At 33.2% G+C, this 20,260-nt stretch overlaps 1 long non-coding RNA gene across 1 annotated transcript; it reads right to left on the reverse strand.

Moving 5' to 3' along the window:
- Positions 1 to 10,482: 10,482 nt before the first annotated feature.
- On the reverse strand, positions 10,483 to 13,423 carry LOC132800566 (uncharacterized). Its single transcript, XR_009635697.1, has 3 exons — positions 12,887 to 13,423; positions 12,655 to 12,719; positions 10,483 to 12,467 (listed from the first exon to the last, which is right to left on the reverse strand). It is a non-coding gene; the product is annotated as an uncharacterized LOC132800566 (long non-coding RNA).
- Positions 13,424 to 20,260: the final 6,837 nt, after the last annotated feature.

The following is a 20,260-nucleotide window of genomic DNA, read 5'->3' on the forward strand; positions in this document are numbered from 1 at the left end:
TTTTTAAATAATTGTTATTTACATTGATGATGTCCAATTGTGTTGAATTACATAAATATAGGTTGAATTAATGTTTTCTTAAGTTTGGAAAGCCGTAGATTTTGAACTGCTATTAAATTATTGTTAACTTTACTGTAAGGTTACTATGAAGTTATGACAGCTAATAAAATGTATCTTTATATGTTTAATTATTTGTGGAATTGTATATGGTTCTACTGACATTTAGTATGAATTAATTTGAAAGTTTGCGGAATTGATTATATTGAATTATTGTGGAAGAGACTAATTTTATGAAATTATGATTTAAATTTTATTATGTTTATTGATGCTAAATGGAAATTTGGTTTATTAAGAATTCTTGATTTTTATTATTGTGATTTAATTGTATTCATTACGTATGAGTAAGGTGTTTTCATTTAATTAAGTGTACTTGGATTTTAATATTATTTTTGGGCATGATTTGGCTTTAAATATTTTGAGGAAAATATTGGTTAAGTTTGGTGGTTTCAAATTATATAATTATGCCCTTGGAATATTATTTAATTTATTTTATAATTTGGGGAAACATTATTTGTATATTATTATCGGTGGATTTATGCTGGTATTATTTAAGAAAAATGTGGGATGGTGAATTTGAAAAAAATGGTATAATATCCACGGTGAATTTTGGAAAAATTGCGTATTTTAATAATAAATATAGTTATTTATTTTAGATGCACCCATACACGTACTGGTGTTCTGTACTGTATATGTGATTATTATAAGCGCGCAAGTTGTAATGTCTCCCGTGAGTTGCCATCAGACCGAGGGTAGGCAAGTTTGATATTGGCCATAAGCCGCCCTCCTTCATGGCCGGGATGACGGTTTAAGCAGCGGCGCTGTCGGGACACCGAAGTGACCGTATGCAAGTTTCTCTCTTTAACCTCCCGTCAATCGGTGCTCGGGACGCTGGGTACCTTCGGGCACCACTGGTATATAGTATGGTGCATCAAGTATATTTATATATATATATATATATATATATATATATGTGTGTGTTCGTACATATATTTATATGTTATATTATTTGATATTATACTGTATATACTGCACCATACGGAGGCGACAAACAAATGTGGTCCTTAGCTAGCTTCATAACCATGTTACCTACAAGTCCAGGGGATCGGACGGCCAATATAGGCAACCACCCTGGTTTGTATTGGTAGCAAGGTGCCGGCAACAGCTGGAATCATGGATCACGTAGCATGTTAGAAGGTATCGTACGTATCTCCATTACGAGCGTGCATATTTCATTTTATGCTATGGATTTTAAGATATGATTTTATGTATTTATGTTATGTTATCTATTTGTGAGTTAATTTCTTACTAATATTCTTAATCGATGTTATTATATCCTTATTACTATTAATGGTATTTGACTGTTTATTTAATCATTATTGTCATTGTTATCGGGATTATTATTATTATTTATAATGATTATTTTTATTGTAATTCCAATTTCTATTATTATCATTATTATGATTATAGTTGATATTATTGTTATTATCAATGGTATTTATTAACAAAACTATTATCAAGTATCATCGCTGTTGCTATTCTCAGTTATTGAGATTTTAGTAAATAATATTGATTATTATTTTTATTTTTTTATTTTTATTAACCTTATTATGAGATCTTTAATTTTAATTTAGTTATTGTTTGTATTATTATTACTACCATATGGTACCTTCGGATAAGTATCATAGCCTACGGGTAAGAAAGATAGCCATCGGACAAGTGGTAGCCTCTGGTCATGTGAGATAGTCCTCAGGCAAGTTGCATTAATACATGTGTGGGAATATAATAGCCCTCAGGCAAGTTACCTCAATACCATCATCGTTAAAACGTTGTTATTGTTTTTTGATTGTTAGTGTGATGTAGTCTACCTTTCTTTCTATATTACGCATTGGCATATTTGTAAAATGATATTTAAAGTGTATTTGACATGTGCAGCACTCAGTGAGTGGTGTGGGTGGACGAGAATCTGTGATGGTATATTTTAATTGGTTATTTACTAAATTAATTCCATTATATGCCTTTTTATATAATTTGTTATCGAAGTGCTGCCAGTTGTGGAACTTAAATTGTAGTAATGTGGGAGGAATAATGTGGTGTATATAGAAGTGTATTTTCAGTACAGGAAAATTATGGTAAGTCCAACCCTTAAGGGATGTTCTGCCGGATTTTCCATTGGAGGGTCCGGTAGGGTTTCCTTGGGATCAGAGCTTGTCTAGGATTCCGGTTAGGAATTTTGGACGGGTCCTGACATTGGAGATGGAGAGAACGAGCAAGCATATACATGGTTTTTTCAAAACCTCAAGGATGCGATTGGAGATTTTCCGGATTTGGTGTTTGTGAGTGATAGACACCCCGCTATTGAAAGGGCATTACGCAAAGTTTTTCCCAATGCATACCATGCGTTGAGCACGTACCATATAAGTAGAAATATTAAAGCAAATGGACATGCAAAAGATGAATTAATAATACAATGTTTCATACTCGCAGCTAGTGCATATTTGGTTGAAGATTTTGAGTTTTATATGGGGCAAATTGAGGCAAAAAACAGTAGGGCTGTCCAGTATATTCGATCATGTGACCCTACAAGGTGGGCATGTTCTCTTTGTCCATGTAGAAGGTACACTATCATGACCACCAATATTGCAGAAAGCTTGAATGGCATTTTGCTAGATGCTAAAGAGATGCCAATAGTAGCATTAATAAGCACATACAGGATTTACTGCAAAGGTGATTTTATGAGCGACGTACTGCAGGTGCAAAATTGACAAAGCCTGTGACTGACCATATGGAAGAGCAACTCAAACTACGAAATTTGGAGTCCATCGGACTACGTGTGAAAGCCACTAATATGCATGAGTTTCTTGTGGAAGGTAGGAGTTTGAGGGGTACAGTTAATCTCCAATAAAAAACATGCTCATGCAAAGTCTTCGATCTTGATCAATATCCTTGTGATCATTGTATTGCCGCTTGCAGAGACCGCAAAATTGCTCCTTATGGCATGTGTTCTCATTACTGCACCGTGGATGCATATCGTGCAGCTTATGCTGAGTCCATTTACCCTTTGTTAGATGAAAAACAGTGGCATGCCCCGGATGACATGGCAAGTCGTATTGTTCTTCCACCAAGATGGACACGTAGGCGAGCCGGTAAGCCGAGGATGCAACGCATATCATCCGAAGGTGAAGATGTTATTGGACGTAGATGTAGCCGATGTGGTGGTGTTGGACATTATAGGCAGAGATGTACGAATCCATTGTCTTATGCTTCGAATTAGAAAGTTTTAATTTAGTGTTATGGTTTAATATGTTTTGATAATTATTTCATATATTGGATATAATATTTTCTACTCCACGGTGGAAGATTTATTAGCAATTTTTTTTTTTTTGAATTTAATCCCAAATGAAAAGAGGCTTTTTGGAGTTGATTTTAAATCTTTAGTTTACATATCATTTTATGAAATGTCCAAATGATTTTGAAAAGAAAAACAAACATATATCATTTTTTCTTTTATTTAAAATGGTTATTGATTTTAAATGTCACTACATTTTTTGTTAATTCCATCTTCATCTTATATAATATTTGACTCCACTCTCAATTGTTTTTTGCCCCACTATTAACTTATATAATCTATTAGAAATTGATTTTCCAAGTGGAGGAAATTAGTTTCTGATAGGAGTAAAAATTATTCAACGATTTCCGCTTGGAGCAAATTTTTTCCAACAGGAGGAAAACTATTTCCGCTTGGAGGAAAAATTTTCCGCCTGACGGAAATTTATTCAGAGGCTTCAATTAACCTCCACATGGGATTTCCAACTGGAGGAAAATTTTTTCGCCTAGAGGAAATATTTTCCAACAAGCGGAAAATTTTTTAAAATTTGCAATTGAGCTCGTAAGGCATTTGTGCATAACAGAATTCTAATAAATAAACACGGCACATTTCCTATAAGGTCAATTACTTATCCTTACATCAATACCACATTGTTATCTTTGTTAAATGAACATTATAAGCCACCATTATCTTTACAATTAAAAGTCTAATATAATAAAGAATATGCATCTATAAATTTGACAAAAGGAAAGAAAAATGCATCACCACTCAGCTCATATGCTGAGTTCTTTGTTGTAAGCCTCATATGCATACTTCTTCCTAAAGAACTCCATGTCATCTTGTGCGAATGCCATTTGTAATCTAGCATGTAAAAACTCGATGGTCTTGAGTGTAAACATGCCACAGTCACCACTACAAAAAAACAATTATTATAACATATATTAGTATTATTAGAACCATATTCAATACTTTGTATTTATTCAACAAACAAATACGTATTAAGGGGCTTTACCCGTTACTTTGCTGAGGGGTATTTTGTGCCAATTCACACGTAAACTCATCAACGGAATCTACAAGATCCTGCCGTTGCTCATAAAAGGATGCAGACCGCAGTAAATATGGTAACATTATGCATAATTTCTGGAAATAAATTTCTCCCCTGTTTCGGTTACCAGCCTTATCTGAGTCATATATAGTCATATGACGCTCTTTCATGTCCACGTGCCCTACCAACCAATGTATGTTGTGCTTGTTTAGTGGAATCAACAACTGTCAATATATTACAGGATTTCAGTTAGCACAACAAATAAAGGAAGGCACATGAATAAATGAATAGTTAACATTACACAATTTGGACATGTATATTTTACATGATTTACGTATTTCCATGGCTTGGACTCCTTCATTCGAATCCCCAGCACATATTCTTGCATTGTGTATGAGAATTGGAACTTAGATGGATTGGCGAGGAACTTTCCATAACACTGTTCAATGTATACCTACAACAAAATAATTTATTAGTTACCTAAAATCACAATAGCCACATATAGGACACCTGGCCATTACTTACCCAAAATCCTCCATCTATCACCTCAAAACTAGGATAAAAAACATTAGGAAATCGATTGGCACGTACACAAAATAAGTAAGGCAGGACTTCCATATGCTGCATTGAAAGACGAGTTAATTTTAAATTACATCCATGTAGTTGAACAACTATCTATGGAATTTATCAAATTATAAAATAAAAATCCAGCAATTCCAAAAATACTTACATCATGATTCAACCACTTCTCACTGGTTATAAGCAACTGGAAAAAGTCTTTACCCGCAATCAAAATGTCCATATCAACCTTTGCTGCCCAACCGGACTTCATAAATTGGTCAAAATTTTTTACAAGTTGCGTGGGTACTGGTTTGTATAGGTCGAACTTCAAAGTAGAAGATGCACCGGATAAAGTGTGCTGTAGTTTTTTCCGCAAGCCTCCAACACTATAAGGAGTTGTAATAGCTGCTGCCGCCTTCCTATCTCGTCTCCCAATATCTATACTTTGTTTAGCAGCTGCTACCTTTCTTGCACGTCTCCCGGTAGGAAACTTTGATGGAGACACTTTCTCGATAATCGTAACACTTGGTCCTACATTGTCTACAGCAGATGGACATGACTGTCTATCAACGAGGGTCGCATCGGGACCAAACTCTTCTTTATTTTCATCCCTTCAATGTCCACTTCCATCCCATCTCCCAACCCGTCAGCACCAACTCCCACTCCTTGGTGCTTCATTAACTTATCAAGCTTGGTGTCTAAACTTGCAAACTCTCTAAGCATGGCGATTCTTAAATCCTTAATGTCTTGTCGTACATTAGCCACTTCGCCTTCAAGGATAGTTAATCTCTCTTTGAAAGGTACCTAAAAGAAACAATAATGATTAGTACTTGCAATAATAAAAAAGATAAACATTCATACAATTTATTCAAACCTCATCATGGGATGAAGTCGTTGGAGGTTGGGATGGAGTCGATGGTTTAACATGAACATGAGCAGCAACTCCTGCAGTCGATGATGAAGGCTGGTCTGTAGGCTTATGTCCCATTTGTCGCCTTCCTCCTTTACCCATAATTTCCACAGATGCCTCTTTTCGTTTCTTACTTCTTCCACTTACAACCTTCATCTTTTTCATCGTGACTTACCTGTGGTGGCTTGTCTCGGACAGCAGGTGCAACATTGTATGGAGTACTGTCATGACGTACATCCCATGCCAATTTGCCGATATATGTATGCTCAAATTCAGTTACATTCATTAAGCCATGAACGGGCTACTGCAAAAGACAAAAGGGATTATCATCAAGTGATTAGTAAGTAATACTAATATTCCTACAAATACTACAAAAGTGTATAAATAATATTACTATGTTGGAATGTATATTAATATCATTGTCGGCTTCATCATCGTCTTGACACTGTGCAGTCATGAAAGCTTCGGTTATCTCCGAGTTAGTGACCTTTCGCTTTCCGCCAAAATACGTGTCACTAATATGAGTAGAGATATTAACTCGCCTATTGGGTTCGTAACCAAACCATAGACCTGTAATTATGGTGAAGTCTCTCCGTGTAAATCTAGCACCATGCCCTCCAAAATTGAATACCATAGAATCCTTGTCGTCGCAAACACACTGCCTATACAACATGCGGTTGACGATGTGGCCCCTAAATTGTATCTCATTGGCCTTCAAAAAGTGGCCAAAACAGCTATTCTCAAACTTCTTTATTTGGGCTGGAGTAAGCTTGAACTTAATATCCAACACGCCTTTCCAGAAGTTCGATCTACAATTAACCTTTGCCCTCGATATCTCCGAGTCCCAAAACCTTCATTGGTAATCTGAATCCATTTATCTGCAAATCAAATAAACAAAGCATAACAGATGGAGGAAACGTTTTTTCCGACACGAGGAAAGCCTGGAGGAAAATTTTTCCGCCTGGAGGAAAAATGGAGGAAAAAGTTTCCTCCAAAAGGAAAACATTTTCCGCCTGGAGTAAAAAAATTTCTGCCTCGAGGAAAAAATTTCCTCCAGGAGGAAAAAAAGAGGAAATATTTTCCTCCGGATGGAAAATTTTCCAGAACCTAAATGACATACACCTAACGGGATTTGTGCAACAATATAATGAAAATGGCTAAAGAATCTTTTCGAACCAGCGCATATGTGGATTTAAAAGCTACAATATCTTCTATATAGTATTGTACATTATACATTAGCAGTTTACACTATACATTGCTTCCTAAGGATAACCTATAGATATATTATGGTTTCACATTCAAACTCCCATTAAATTCAAACAAAAACACAACTTCACAATAGTTTTAATTTCACATTTCACATTCTAACCATGCAACACAAACATAATCCATCATGGAAATTATTAACAATTCTGAATAACCATTCAATACAGCACAAATAAAGGTTCTCAAATTAGTTCGTTACATTCAAGCGAAATTAGTTTACAACATTTTTCTATTTTGTTCAGAGAAGCAACTTACATTAATGGGAGACAAACCGCCAACAATGCTTCTCTATCTATTTATATATATATCTCTCTCTCTCTTTCTCTATCTCTGTAAGTGTGTGTGTAATTTTCTCAGCATACACTTGTAACTCTAACGATGGCAACTTTTGTGCTTCAATTTTCTGCTTATTCCATCACCTGCTCCTCCAATGCTGAAAAATATAGAAAATCAATATTAGTAAGGATCCCAACAAATCTTTCCTTTGACAACTACTAAAGATGAAAGGGAAATTCCAGTACCTGAAGACAAATTACAACAACCTCTATATAAGATCAACAGGGGTAGAAAAATAAATGTAGTACACAATTCATACATATTTCCAGTTGAAAAAATGCATATGTGAAAAGGAAATCTTATGGTCACTTTTTCAGTGTAATGAGAATAATCGGCTCCACTTTTACCACCAAAGAGACAACATCGAAGAGCAACTTATTCCTTTCATTGTTTATCATTACATATATATCCTTAGTTAATAGGAGCATGGAGTAGAGACTCCATCATGAGAGTGGTTATGTTTTTGGAGTGCAACCAAACAATAATAATAACTTGAAGAAAGAGGCAAGATAAGTGCATATCATCTTTGACAAGTCAAGAAAAATATGGGGATCACTAGTTTTCATTGCCGGTTGGGTTAGGACTGTGGCCTGGTGGGGGACTACTTCTCTTATGGGTTTGGGAAGTTTCCCATTTCAAGAAATTGGACAGAGACCTAAAGAAAAATCTTGTCCATTTGATCTTAAGGCTTTATGTAAATTTCTCATAAAAAGCTCTACTTATTCTTACATTTATGAATCTAAAATTTCAACTTTTTTTCCTAAGATTAATAAGCTCCAACTTATTTTGTAATTTCACTAACATAGTCTCTAAAGTTTTTACAACTTAATTGAAAATCAAATTTCTTTCTCTGAATTTTCTATCCAAATTCAATCTAAAAAAGATTCAAATTCCACAATCCAGTAATTCCAATATAAATCAATCTACATAAAAACCTTATTCCCAAAATCATTTCTTGCAGCAATTTCAAAACGAGAAACCATGTTGAGTTCAACCTGAAGACAGAGTTTTCTTCTCCAACAATTATGTAGCAAATATCAAGTTGTTTCCATTCAATCCCAACAAAATTTTAGATAAATATATCAAAGAATTACTATATTGACTCTAAAGAATACAAACTTCATATAGAGCTGTGAAGAAACTCATGTTTCAATCAAAGACAATGAAAACATCAAAAATAATGATTCATATGAACCAAAAAAGTAGGAAAAGCATATAGAATAGAATGAAAAAAATAAAAATAAATAAAAACCTGTACCATTTGCTGTCTTGAGAAGCACTGAAACTATTTAAATAGCTACCAATACAATCAAAAATACCCAGAAAGCAGCATTGAATCTCTTAAGCTGATGAAAGAAGCTCGACCAGAACACAACTTGTCGAAACAAATGGGTTATTGATAATTTCCTAACAGTTCCTTAGACTTTCTTGCAATCTTCATCATTATTATTATTTTTCATGGCAAAGAATGGAAATTTTGAAAGTAACATAAAACCCAACAATGATATGCTAGAATATGATAGAAAAAATAAAATAAAATAAATAGAGGCAAGACAGCTAGAATAGATTAAATTAATTCATCACATCCACCATTTGCCTAGTTTCATAACCACAATAACCTACCATAAGACCTCTGCCTTTTGAATTGAATTTAACTCTACTTTAATTGAGAAAGGAAATTTTAGTGCCAAGCAAATCCACAACACAGAGCTGTTCCTAATTCGTATTTATTGATTTTTTTCCCCCCCAAAGAGGAGTAACATCAATGACTTTTCTCATATTTTGAAAGGAAAAAAAAAAAGGGTGACTTTTTTAACCATACAGCAATCAAACTTAGCATATTATATGTGTAAGATGTGTATAGGAGAGGCCACAGAATATTGCTTACCTAGCTAATGATAAGATGGAGCCTGGAGGCTCAAATAGGTAAATGTCTCCTTGTATATTCTTTCTTTGATTTCTATTCAAATGAACCATAGCATATGCAAAATTTGGAAATTTTGCACCAACAGAAATAAACCACAAGAACTACCAACAACTAAATAACTACAAAAATATACAAATAATAAAAAAAATAAATTAAAGACAAAATCATTGCATAAAATTCCCGAATTTCCTCACTTTTTATATATTTCAAGAGGCAATATAAAAGACTCTCATAGCTACAAGGAATTTATTTATTTCTTCCGGGGACATATACAGCAAGCTAACTCAAGTATATCCCGTAAATCTAATCAAACTAGTACTACTGCTACATATTTTCTGAGCTCTACCTAGTCAATGGCCAATCAAAAGTGCGTGTTCTAAATACATTTCTTTTAACAAGATTAGCAAAAGTCACACATGAACAGAGAGGAAAAACTAAACAACAAGGAAAGCCTATTGAAATAACATAATTTCATCAAATAGAATCGAAACCCTATTGAAAAGGAAAGCAGAGAGAGAGAGAGAGAGAGAGAGAGAGAGAGAGAGAGATGTATGTTTACCTTAAAGCCCGACAGTGGCAAGAGCACTGATGGTGCCCAGAAATGTTTGGGTGTCCCAAGAGGTATCAAAGCCAGTGAAGGGTGTAAAATGGGGTGGATAAAAAGCCTCGTATGCCGTATGTACGACTTTAGGTCTTCTAACCGTAGCAGATCTACAGGACAGAGGCAAATTCGAAAGCAATCTATCAAAAATGCCGGTGAGGACGATTTTTTTGATGAATGAGATGGTGTTTTTTTGGAAGGAAGGTGGAAGGGAAAGCCCTAGGTTTCTTTCAAACGGGAAAGGGAAAGGGAAAGAAGAGACAAAAAAATAGAAGAAATAAAAAACCTACGTTTTGGTAGTGAAAAAACATAAAAAAGATTTAAAAAATTTAAAAATAAAAAAGGATATTTTGGTCTGAATGGGTTAAAAGGCGACCATTTAAAAAAAAAAATTTGCTATTTTTCAAAAATGGAGTTGTACGGTGGCTATTTTTCGAAAAAACCCATTCTTGAAACCATATAAAAGAGAAATAAATTAACAAAGGAAATTGCATATCATAGTGCTCCTCTGCTAAATTTCCATTCAATTTTCGCACATATTATTTAAAATTCATCATCATTGTTATTCAAAGCATAGCCATCCCATAATTAATTAGCCTTTGCATTATCTTTTTTTCATCCCACTCTCTATCAACTCTCTGGTCTAACATTGTTGTTAGTGGCCATTCTGGTTTTAGACTAAGGTAGCCTTGCCATTAATTTGACAAACTTTTAAGCTATTAGATAGAAAGCGGACCTAACTCTGCATATGAAGCAAATTAAATAGATACAAAACAAGACACTTAAGGAATCTCAACCGGTTTCAGACTATTTGGATTTTTGCACTATGACTCAGACTATTTCCTTTGCTTGGACCCCAAGGAATCTCAACCGGTTGGCACATCTCACATCCAGATGGGGTTTATCTAATGTAAATAGTGGTCTGATCACTTTTTTGTTAAGCTCCAACGATTTCAGCAATATTAAGGATCAGGACCGTGGAGACTTCTGCCCCACAAACTGATTCCTTGGCAACATGACTCTGTATTTGTATGCTTGCCTCTCTTTTTGGTTATTATAACACACCCTTTTCAGCTTTAATTACAAAAAAAAAAAAAAAAAAAAGATGCTTAGAACAGGAAATGACCAAGACAAACTGCAAGGCTTCTCTAGCAATTTGTTCTAGTCAATTAACTACAATTCAATACCAAGCAAGTGCCATCAGGCATCAACAAGCAAAAATGGTCAACGGCCTCATGGTTGACCCATGAATAAATCCTCAATGATCACCATCTGGGTCTTCACCAGGTCAGCCATTGCTCTTTTAAACTCTATATTGTAAGATGAAAGCGTGGTCAATATCCTTCAATGATGAGACTATGCTAGAATTCTTCTGTATCCTTTAATGGTGAGACTATGCTTGAATTCTTCTACACGGGACGTTCTGACAATGTAATAGTTAAAAATTGGAGCTTTCATAAGAGCTATTCAATTCACTTCTTTAGTGGCTTGTTCATAAGACTTCCTTTGGTTGGCAGCTATTCTTATATCATTCCGCAACCCCCTACAGTGCTTTAGTTGTGACACTAAAGGCACTTTTAGTTACTGGAGGCATTTTTAGTTGTGACACTTCAAGGATAATCAAAAGAAAGTAGGCACACAAATCTAAGGAAGTATTGGCATTAAATCCTTGACCAAGGAAAAGATTAGGTGTATTATCTGAACCACATCATTGTAGAGTTGAAGTGATCTCCAATGTACAAGTGACTGACTGTTATTTACTCTGACAAGGGGGCTTATCCGATTTATCAGAAAGAACTAAGGTATGATTTATCTGTTGCATGAATATATATATCACCGGGGAAAAGAACAGTCTACCACATTATAACTCTAGAAAGAATGGCTCTAAGCAATTAACGCCAAACATACCAGTTTGAGTCCTCAACATTGCTTTTCCATAGGAATTATAACTACAAGAAAACTGGCATGTAAAAGCTTAAACATGGCGTGCCAATAACCAATGCATTCAAAGGACCAATGCATTCAAAGGAGAAAGGAACAGAAATTCTTCAAGAAAGGAAATCTCCTCCAATGAAAGGAGTGAATCTATTGTACTCATCTATATCATTTAAGTCCTTAAGTTGCTTCAGGCCCAAAACAAGTCAACAACTATTTGTGTAGCTAGCAAAATAACAACTTTAGACTAGATTGAAACTAACGTACACTCCAAGCCTACTTCTTTTCTAGGGATAAATTGCAGTCAACTAATAACATAAAAAAACAGAACAATCTAATCAATGAATGTTAAAAAGAGAAAGAAAGATATGTTAGAAATAACATTGACAATCATATTTGTAGGTAGATAGCTGCATACCTCAACTTTAGATTACGGCTTTTCTTGGCTAATTGATGTCCAAGTTCACTCCTCAACTCCGATACAGAACCATCATTCACAGCCTACGCGTAGAAGGACAAGTCAAACAAATGTATAAACTTCACATGACTGTACACTAAGAATTCAGTCATCAATTCACTTGTACCTAACACAACACCTCTACACGTTGAAGCAAAGAAGTACAAGAACAAATATAAAAATGCTATAATGACCCATGTTTGGAGAGAGGGAAGGATACATTGACTATACCAGGCAATCTCCAAATGCTCCACCCACAAGAGCAATCTCATATGATTGACCGAGAGAATCATGTCCTGGTTTTAGGATAAGCTGGTCAATCCCTGACTAATTACATTCTCCCTATTCAAAAAAAGCAAATGCAAAAGCCTTTACACCCAAATAAAGAGAGAATTTCTTTGATTTACAGCTTTAAAAATAAAATAAAATAAAAAACCAATAAACCCATAAAAAGACAAACTACCTGCTTGAACAAAGATGGATTCAAAGTTCAAACACACGTTGAACCAACATTCAAATCTTTTAGTCCACTACCAGCTCTTTCCTCGAAATAATCAAAAGCAATAGTAGCTCCATTACTCTGGATATCAATAACCCTCTCCACATACTCACCAACTGAACAAGAACTCTCACTACTCTCCACTGCGGTCCTGTGGTGATCCGAGACCACCACTCTGCTGACCTTGGAAGAGATTTCCTGAACAAACCCAGACGGATCCAAAAAGTCTAGAAGGTAAGTATCACTGATTTCGGCGAGAGGAGCTGATTGGAAGCGATGGGGTTGTAGACGGTGTTGGCGAAGAACATCACCGAAGACAAGCAGCAGAGAAGAAGAGGTGAGCTGCTAAAGCTGCAAAAGCTCCGTCTGGGCATGGATAGTGGTATAGAACCGCAGGTTTCTTCTGCATCATCATCGTCACCACCACCAAAAGTGTTCAACGCCATGTTTGGTTACTCTGCTTTAGAGAGTTTCGAGGGAAAGAAGAGAAGGGCATGGTAGCTTTAGCGGAAAAAAATCTATTAATTTAAGAGAAAAAGAATGTACGAGAGAAGTCAGAGCTTAAAACATGCCCCTTTTGACTATTTATAGTAAATGCAATTTGTTTATTTACATACTTTTTGAAGATTAATTACAAAATCCCCGTATTAAAATATAAATTTTGATTTTTTTTCCTTTTTGAGGGGAAAAAATAATGATTATTAATTACATTCATACATAATATTTTTAATTAATAATACTTTGATATAGCATGATAATCTGGCATTATTTTCATTATACCAATTGGAATCATCCCCCAACACATGAATTATTCTGATTCTAGAAAGGAAAAGACTAATTTAATACAGACATGTAATGAGAATTTGATTCTAAAACAAGTAAAGGGATAAAAGCTTATATTTGTCTTAGCAAATGTGAAAACAACAAACCTACCATTCTTAGACTTTATCTCTTTAACTTGATTCTACAATTTGACTAATCTTTTCGGAGTCATCTAGACATGAAGTTGTTTTTGAGTATCTTGAATCTGATCTCACCCTTCATCATTTACAGGCTTTTCTTGTGGACATAAATAAATAAATAAAGTGGATGTGTATGGATAATCAATTATTTTTATACTCTTAAAAATTAAAATGTATTGTTTGACGATGTGTTGTTCGTATTTTTTTGGTATAATTTTACTATATATATTTAGTTTTCTCATCTAAATCAAAATTTCTATTCGCATCAAACATTATCTTATACGAAATGATTTTAAATATTTATTCATTTATACAAAATTTCACAAAATGCTTTGAATCATTAAATTAATTTATTTCAATAATTTTAAGGTTATGACGCATTTGAAGGCAAACGGTTTGCCACCAAATAATGTTTCATACATATAATGAAAGGTATGCAACCAATATATATATATATATATATATTTAAGATCTAAATTGATTTGAGTTTGACTTCATATACATATGTATGTATATATATGTATAAACTTTTAAATTAATCCAAGGACTGATATAAGATATTATAATTGTTTTCCTTCAAAATGGTCATGATATGATAATTTATTAGAACTTCTCTTATCATACCTTAAATTATTTTAAGAGTTAAAATTTAAATATAAATTTAGTATTTACATGAATCCATAAAAAAAATTCACTTTACTCTTTTATAGTTTTAATATTTTATCAAGTTCATATAAATCACAAATAAATTTGTAAATCTAAACATTTGAACCAATCATATGGTTAATAATAATGGTCTTTAGAGCATCTTCAAAGCTTTCTCTGATCTCATCCTCCTTACTTTAGAAATTCAAAACCTTTTATTGATAAATTCAACAAACATTCTAAAATAAAAAATTAAAATGTACAATGATTTTGGCTCCATAAGAGCCAAACTCATTTTTCACTTAGATTTAAAGCGTAAAATCTAACTAAAGGTCCAAATAAAATTTTTCCCTTTCAATTTTTTTGTTTTTCTTTTTGGTTTTTGGACACTTACCCAAAGCTATGCTTTTGGTTGTGCGTACAATTAATATAATTTGAGATCGGTCCTATCCCCAATAAATAAATATAGCAAAGTTGGACCATTTTTCTACATTTAAATACTTCGATGCAAAATGGTTAAGTTGGCAATGAATGACTTATATTTGAGTTCAGCAGTATTTTAATCTCAGTAAAGTGCACATGTGGCTTGGGATTTATGATGAAAACTCATTTAGATATCACCAACGACTTCCACTTGGTCCAAAGTCCAAGCCCGAACTTTAAAGTTCTAGACCATTTATGGATTGGACTTGGACCAGACCTTGACAAAAGGGGAATTTAGCCCAATACCTTTATTTGAAACGTGTTAATGAAATTTACCCACCTTGATTGAATTTTTTTTGTTTTACCCTTTCATTTTCATATATTCCCAAATTACCCTTTTCAAATATCAAAAAGGAAAAATCAAGCCCTAAACAGAGCATGACGAAGAAGAAGAAGAAGAGAAAGTGAGAAAGAATGGCAAAATAGCTTGGGATGACCAAAGAGTTCTTCAGGAGGAGGGACAGAAGTCAATAATCATGGTTTAGATGGTTTCTTCCTTGTCGAATGTAAGATGAAAGTGCAGGAATTAAAGCGTGGAACTGAAAGCCTATCTAGGAATTTGCAGGTGATGTATGCTTTGTCGCTGGACAAGTCAAATCTGGCTGTTTCAAAATATCAGGCTGAGTGCATGGATGCTAAAGGATTAGTAGAACCAAACCATCAAACATCAGAAGTAAGTTGCTGTGAAATATGTTTATATAACTTATATTCTTAATTTTATTTTATTTTTCTAAAAATAATTAATTTCACATCAAGATCCAACATTTTGGAACTTCTAAATTACTCCTTCATTCATAGTTTATCACAATTAGACAAAATATAATGACAATATCTGGTTTTTGCTTGAATTATTCACTTTCTTATTTGGTAAGTTGATAATTCCCAAGAAAAATACTTTATAAAGGAATATAACTTTGTAAACTATAATGTCTTTTTTTTTTCTATTTTTTTTTTTTTGGAAGCTATTTGGGACATGTTGAGAGAAGTATTTTTTAATTCAAACTTGTCCCCCAAAAAAAAAAAAAAAAAAACCCAAGTTTCGTTATCCTAGATTTTTAAAATTTTTGTTCCTTCTTATATTTTCCATGCACCAAATACTAAAGAATTTTCAAAATCAATTTCTGGAAAATGATTCCTCATTGAAATAATGTAATAAACATTTTAGTGTGTTATTCATACAAGTAAAACATTTTCCTTAAGATTTCTTATTGGACTACTAAAAAAAAAAAATCTAATGGAGTGAATTATTTATCATTCTTGTGTTGTAAATTAAAGTGCTTAGAGTTTGGATGTTTATCTCTAGGCAATATATCTTTTATTTGAATTTCTTATGGATTATTTGAATAGACTGGCTTCAACTATTTGAAGGTTTCTAAATTGGAAATAGAAAGTTAAAAGGACATTTCTTTTTCCTTGACCCATAATTTCTATGGCTCTAAAAGTTTCTTGGCTAGATCATGGAAGACAGCTAAATGTTAATGTGGACCATGTTGTGATTATATACCTTAAATTAATAATAAATAAAAAGTTATAATGCTGATAATGATTTATATTAAGTTTTACACAACTTTCTAGATAAAATGCTTGCTAGTTTGTTTTAAGAATTTATAATGATAAAAACTAGGGCTTAAGGTTTTGTTTATTTGCCATAAATGTTTGGCATGTTCATCTTATAGTTCATACAACAAAGAAAAGTATGAAAACATTACATCAATGGGTCCTAATATGTTGCTGGATGTTACCTTGTGGAAAGATGCCCAGCTTCAAATATTATGCAAACTTAATAAACCTAAAATATCCTAGCCTTGAGAGGATTTAGTCTCTCAAACAATATTTTAAAGTTAACTACAAATTCTCTATTATTGTAATAAAATCATTAAAATGATCTTTGGTTGTTTTCTTCTATACATGGAAATTAAATTTACAACCAATGGAGTACCAAAAAAAAATGATAATGAATGTAAATGACCATAAATTTTCTTGCTCCCTATCTGATGCGAATCCGCCCGAACCCATACAACCGACAACCCGCTGGGGTGCCGATCCGTTACGGATGAAGGTGGGACTGATCACTAGAGCCCTAGCCAAGAAGTTCAAGGACAATCTTGCTGTCTTTATACAAGTAATAAGTCATATTCAAGAGGGGTTGGCCATATCTAAAGAACCAAGGCCTGTTTTACTCATACAAGCAATAGAAGCCAAAACGGGCCTGGGTGACGGTTTTGGTATATTTTTGGAGTCCGGGAAGCATGAAATGGTTCCAGTGCTTTATGAGTTCAATACATATGCCTAAGAGATCATGGAATCAAGTTAAAGCAGCCCCAAATGCAATCAAAAAGGGCTTGTACGGACAGCATCAACAATTTGACCTAATTTGCTGTATTGCTTGCTAGCTTTACTGTATTTTACTGTATTAGCCTTTTCTTATTTTTCCAAGCATGGGCAACGTGTGGGACTTCATATTCAGCTTATTTGGCATCCTAAAAAGCATCTAAAAGCTGATTTAAAGCTCAAAGAGCTCAAAGATTGATCAAAGTCAACTTGATCAAAAGGCTAGCATTTTTAGTTTCCTAATTTGTTTTTACTTTTTGTTTTAGGAAACTACCATTACTTTTTGGCTTTTATTTATTTATTTTCTGGACAAATAACTTCAGGAAGGTTTTTATTTTATTCTTTCCATTGTAAATTAATTAATTCCTAATTTAATATAAAGGAATTAATTAATCAAACTTAGATTAGGAAAGGAAGTATAGTTTCGGCCAACTAGGTTTCTTTATGTGTGGTGGCCAGTTTTTCTTTATTTTTAGGGTTTTATTTCGTGGCTTTGTAGCCTATTTAAAGGCTTATTTTTCAATATGAATACAACTTTGATTTGATTAAGAAAATACTTGTGAGATTAATTATCTCTTTGTTCTTTGAGAACACCTAAAACACCATTAGAGAATTGGTTGTTTTAGCTTGACTTATCAATAGGTTCCATCCCCTATTGTGGCGTCTACATTATACCAAGGTTTCTAATCACAGGTTGGTTAAGGGTTGAGGTTCATTCCATTAGAACTTGAACTTAATTGAGATCCGGGCTAATATAATACAGGTTTAGGAGCAGATCGTCCTAGGTTCGTATCACTATCTATTTGAGAAGATTTTAACAAGAAAAACTTGTATGTGTTTGAAGTCATGAACTGCCTCTGATAATTACTGAAAACTAAGCAGACAATTTATGTTGGTGTTGCTTGTCTTGGGACAATTTTGTTTGGTTACCATCTCGAATACGACTTACTCTAGCAATAAGATACCATGCTCTGTTTTGCTTTGAGCTTTTTTAATTTAATTTCAATATTAAAGTAAGAGGTAGTACTGCATAATATTTATTACAGGATACATGATATAATTACAAATCTCAAGTCCTTGTTACTTTTTTCTTCAGATGCAACCTTCCAAGCCTTTTAATATAAACTTATTCCGTGCATGAGGTTTACCATAGTGTTCTTGTTTATTTGCTGTAGGGTTGTCTACGTCTCTCTTGAGTACCCTTTCAAGTATCTTGGGATTGCTGAAAACATTATATTACAAGGCTTGAGCAATAATTCTTACCTTTGTTTTTTGTATTTGGTTTTTTCCTTTTCTAGTTGTTTTGTTTTTTTAATCACAATTTTCCTTTTGTTATTAGAAGTTAGAAGAGCTTATATATCATATTAAATGAAGTAAAGTGCAAGAAACATTTATCATTTTACATTTCTAGTTGAAATTCAAGATATATCTATTCTAAATTTGATATACTTTTCTTCCATTTGATGTTCTTACCTACCAGAAGGATCACAATGATAACTAGTGTACCTACTGGAAGTAGCAAACTGAACTATGGAGTGAGTGACTTCAAGGAAAAATGCTGTAGAAGATCTTCATGGATCACCAGCATGACTGTTAGCATATGCATACAGAAAGAAATTTCATGATATGCTAAGGATCTTAGTACTAAAAACAATTTACATGTACTAAATCTTACAACCTGGGGGTATGTTATAACTTAAATCTTAAGCTGGATGTGTATTTAGTTTTTCCACTTAATCATGCTATATAACAACTATGCAATGTTCTATACATGTTATTAGTAGTCCTATTGGTGTGTGCTTTTATATTTTGCTTATGCTATCTTAGTAGTCCGTTGGAAAAAATATTAACATAGATGCATTGAAGAAATGTATTAGTACAATACAAAGGTCTCATATATATTATGAAATAATTGCAATAACAATTATGGATAGGATTGCCTAAAGGTGATATATAAACCTATTCTTTCATCTTGTATTTTAATTGGTAAAGAAGTAAATTTATGCCCCTGTTTTTTATTTCTTTCATGCATAGACTATATATATATATATATATATTACATGCATCGGTAACAATGGGTTATAATATTTTTTCAAAGGATAACTCATGGGCTTGGTTTATCTTAGGATTGCATTTTTCATCTTGCCATGACATAATAAGTTACTGTGGAGATTGGTGGCTCAAAAAAGGAGGTATAATATTAAACCAAAAGTATATTTCAATGAACTTTACACAACTTTATTATCAATTAAAGACGTAAATATTTGAAATATATTTCTATTTCATTCATATTTACATACTTTTTTGTCATGATTCTTTCAAGAAAAAAGGTATATAAAAAGGTATATATTAAATCATAATTTTAGTTTTTGGGTTGCTGCAAATACATATCGATGGCAGAATATGATGATCACATATTAGAAAATTTTAAGGTCTATTTCATTTTTCTACATTAAGCCCACTCAAACTATCCCATTTGCAAATTTTGATGATCCAATTGGAAATTTCTCCAATAATCATCAAGAAGATTATATATTTTGGAGTTAATATTCTTTGCCTTGTGGTATTGGATAAGAGTCAGACATTATATTCCATTTGTTGCTCAAATTAATATTCATATGTTTTGTACATTGAAAAACATTTAATATTTTTGTGGTTAGGTTGAGATACTAGTTTTGTACATTTGAAATTTGACTCCTAACAAATTCTGCAAAATGCCTGCACCTCAGTTGAAGAATTTTGAAGGTCTTTTATTTACTGCAGTAGACTCTTGTGAGCGGATTATTTAAATTCTGCATAGAGTAGGTAATTCACCAGAAGAATTCTTATAGCAGTTATATTTCTTGGTGATAATATACCTAAAACAAATTTGGAAAAGGAAGGTGTATTTGCTATATGATAATAATAATTCCGATAC

This window comes from Ziziphus jujuba, chromosome 2 (genome assembly GCF_031755915.1).
Source record: "Ziziphus jujuba cultivar Dongzao chromosome 2, ASM3175591v1".
Taxonomy (NCBI): Eukaryota; Viridiplantae; Streptophyta; class Magnoliopsida; order Rosales; family Rhamnaceae; genus Ziziphus; species Ziziphus jujuba.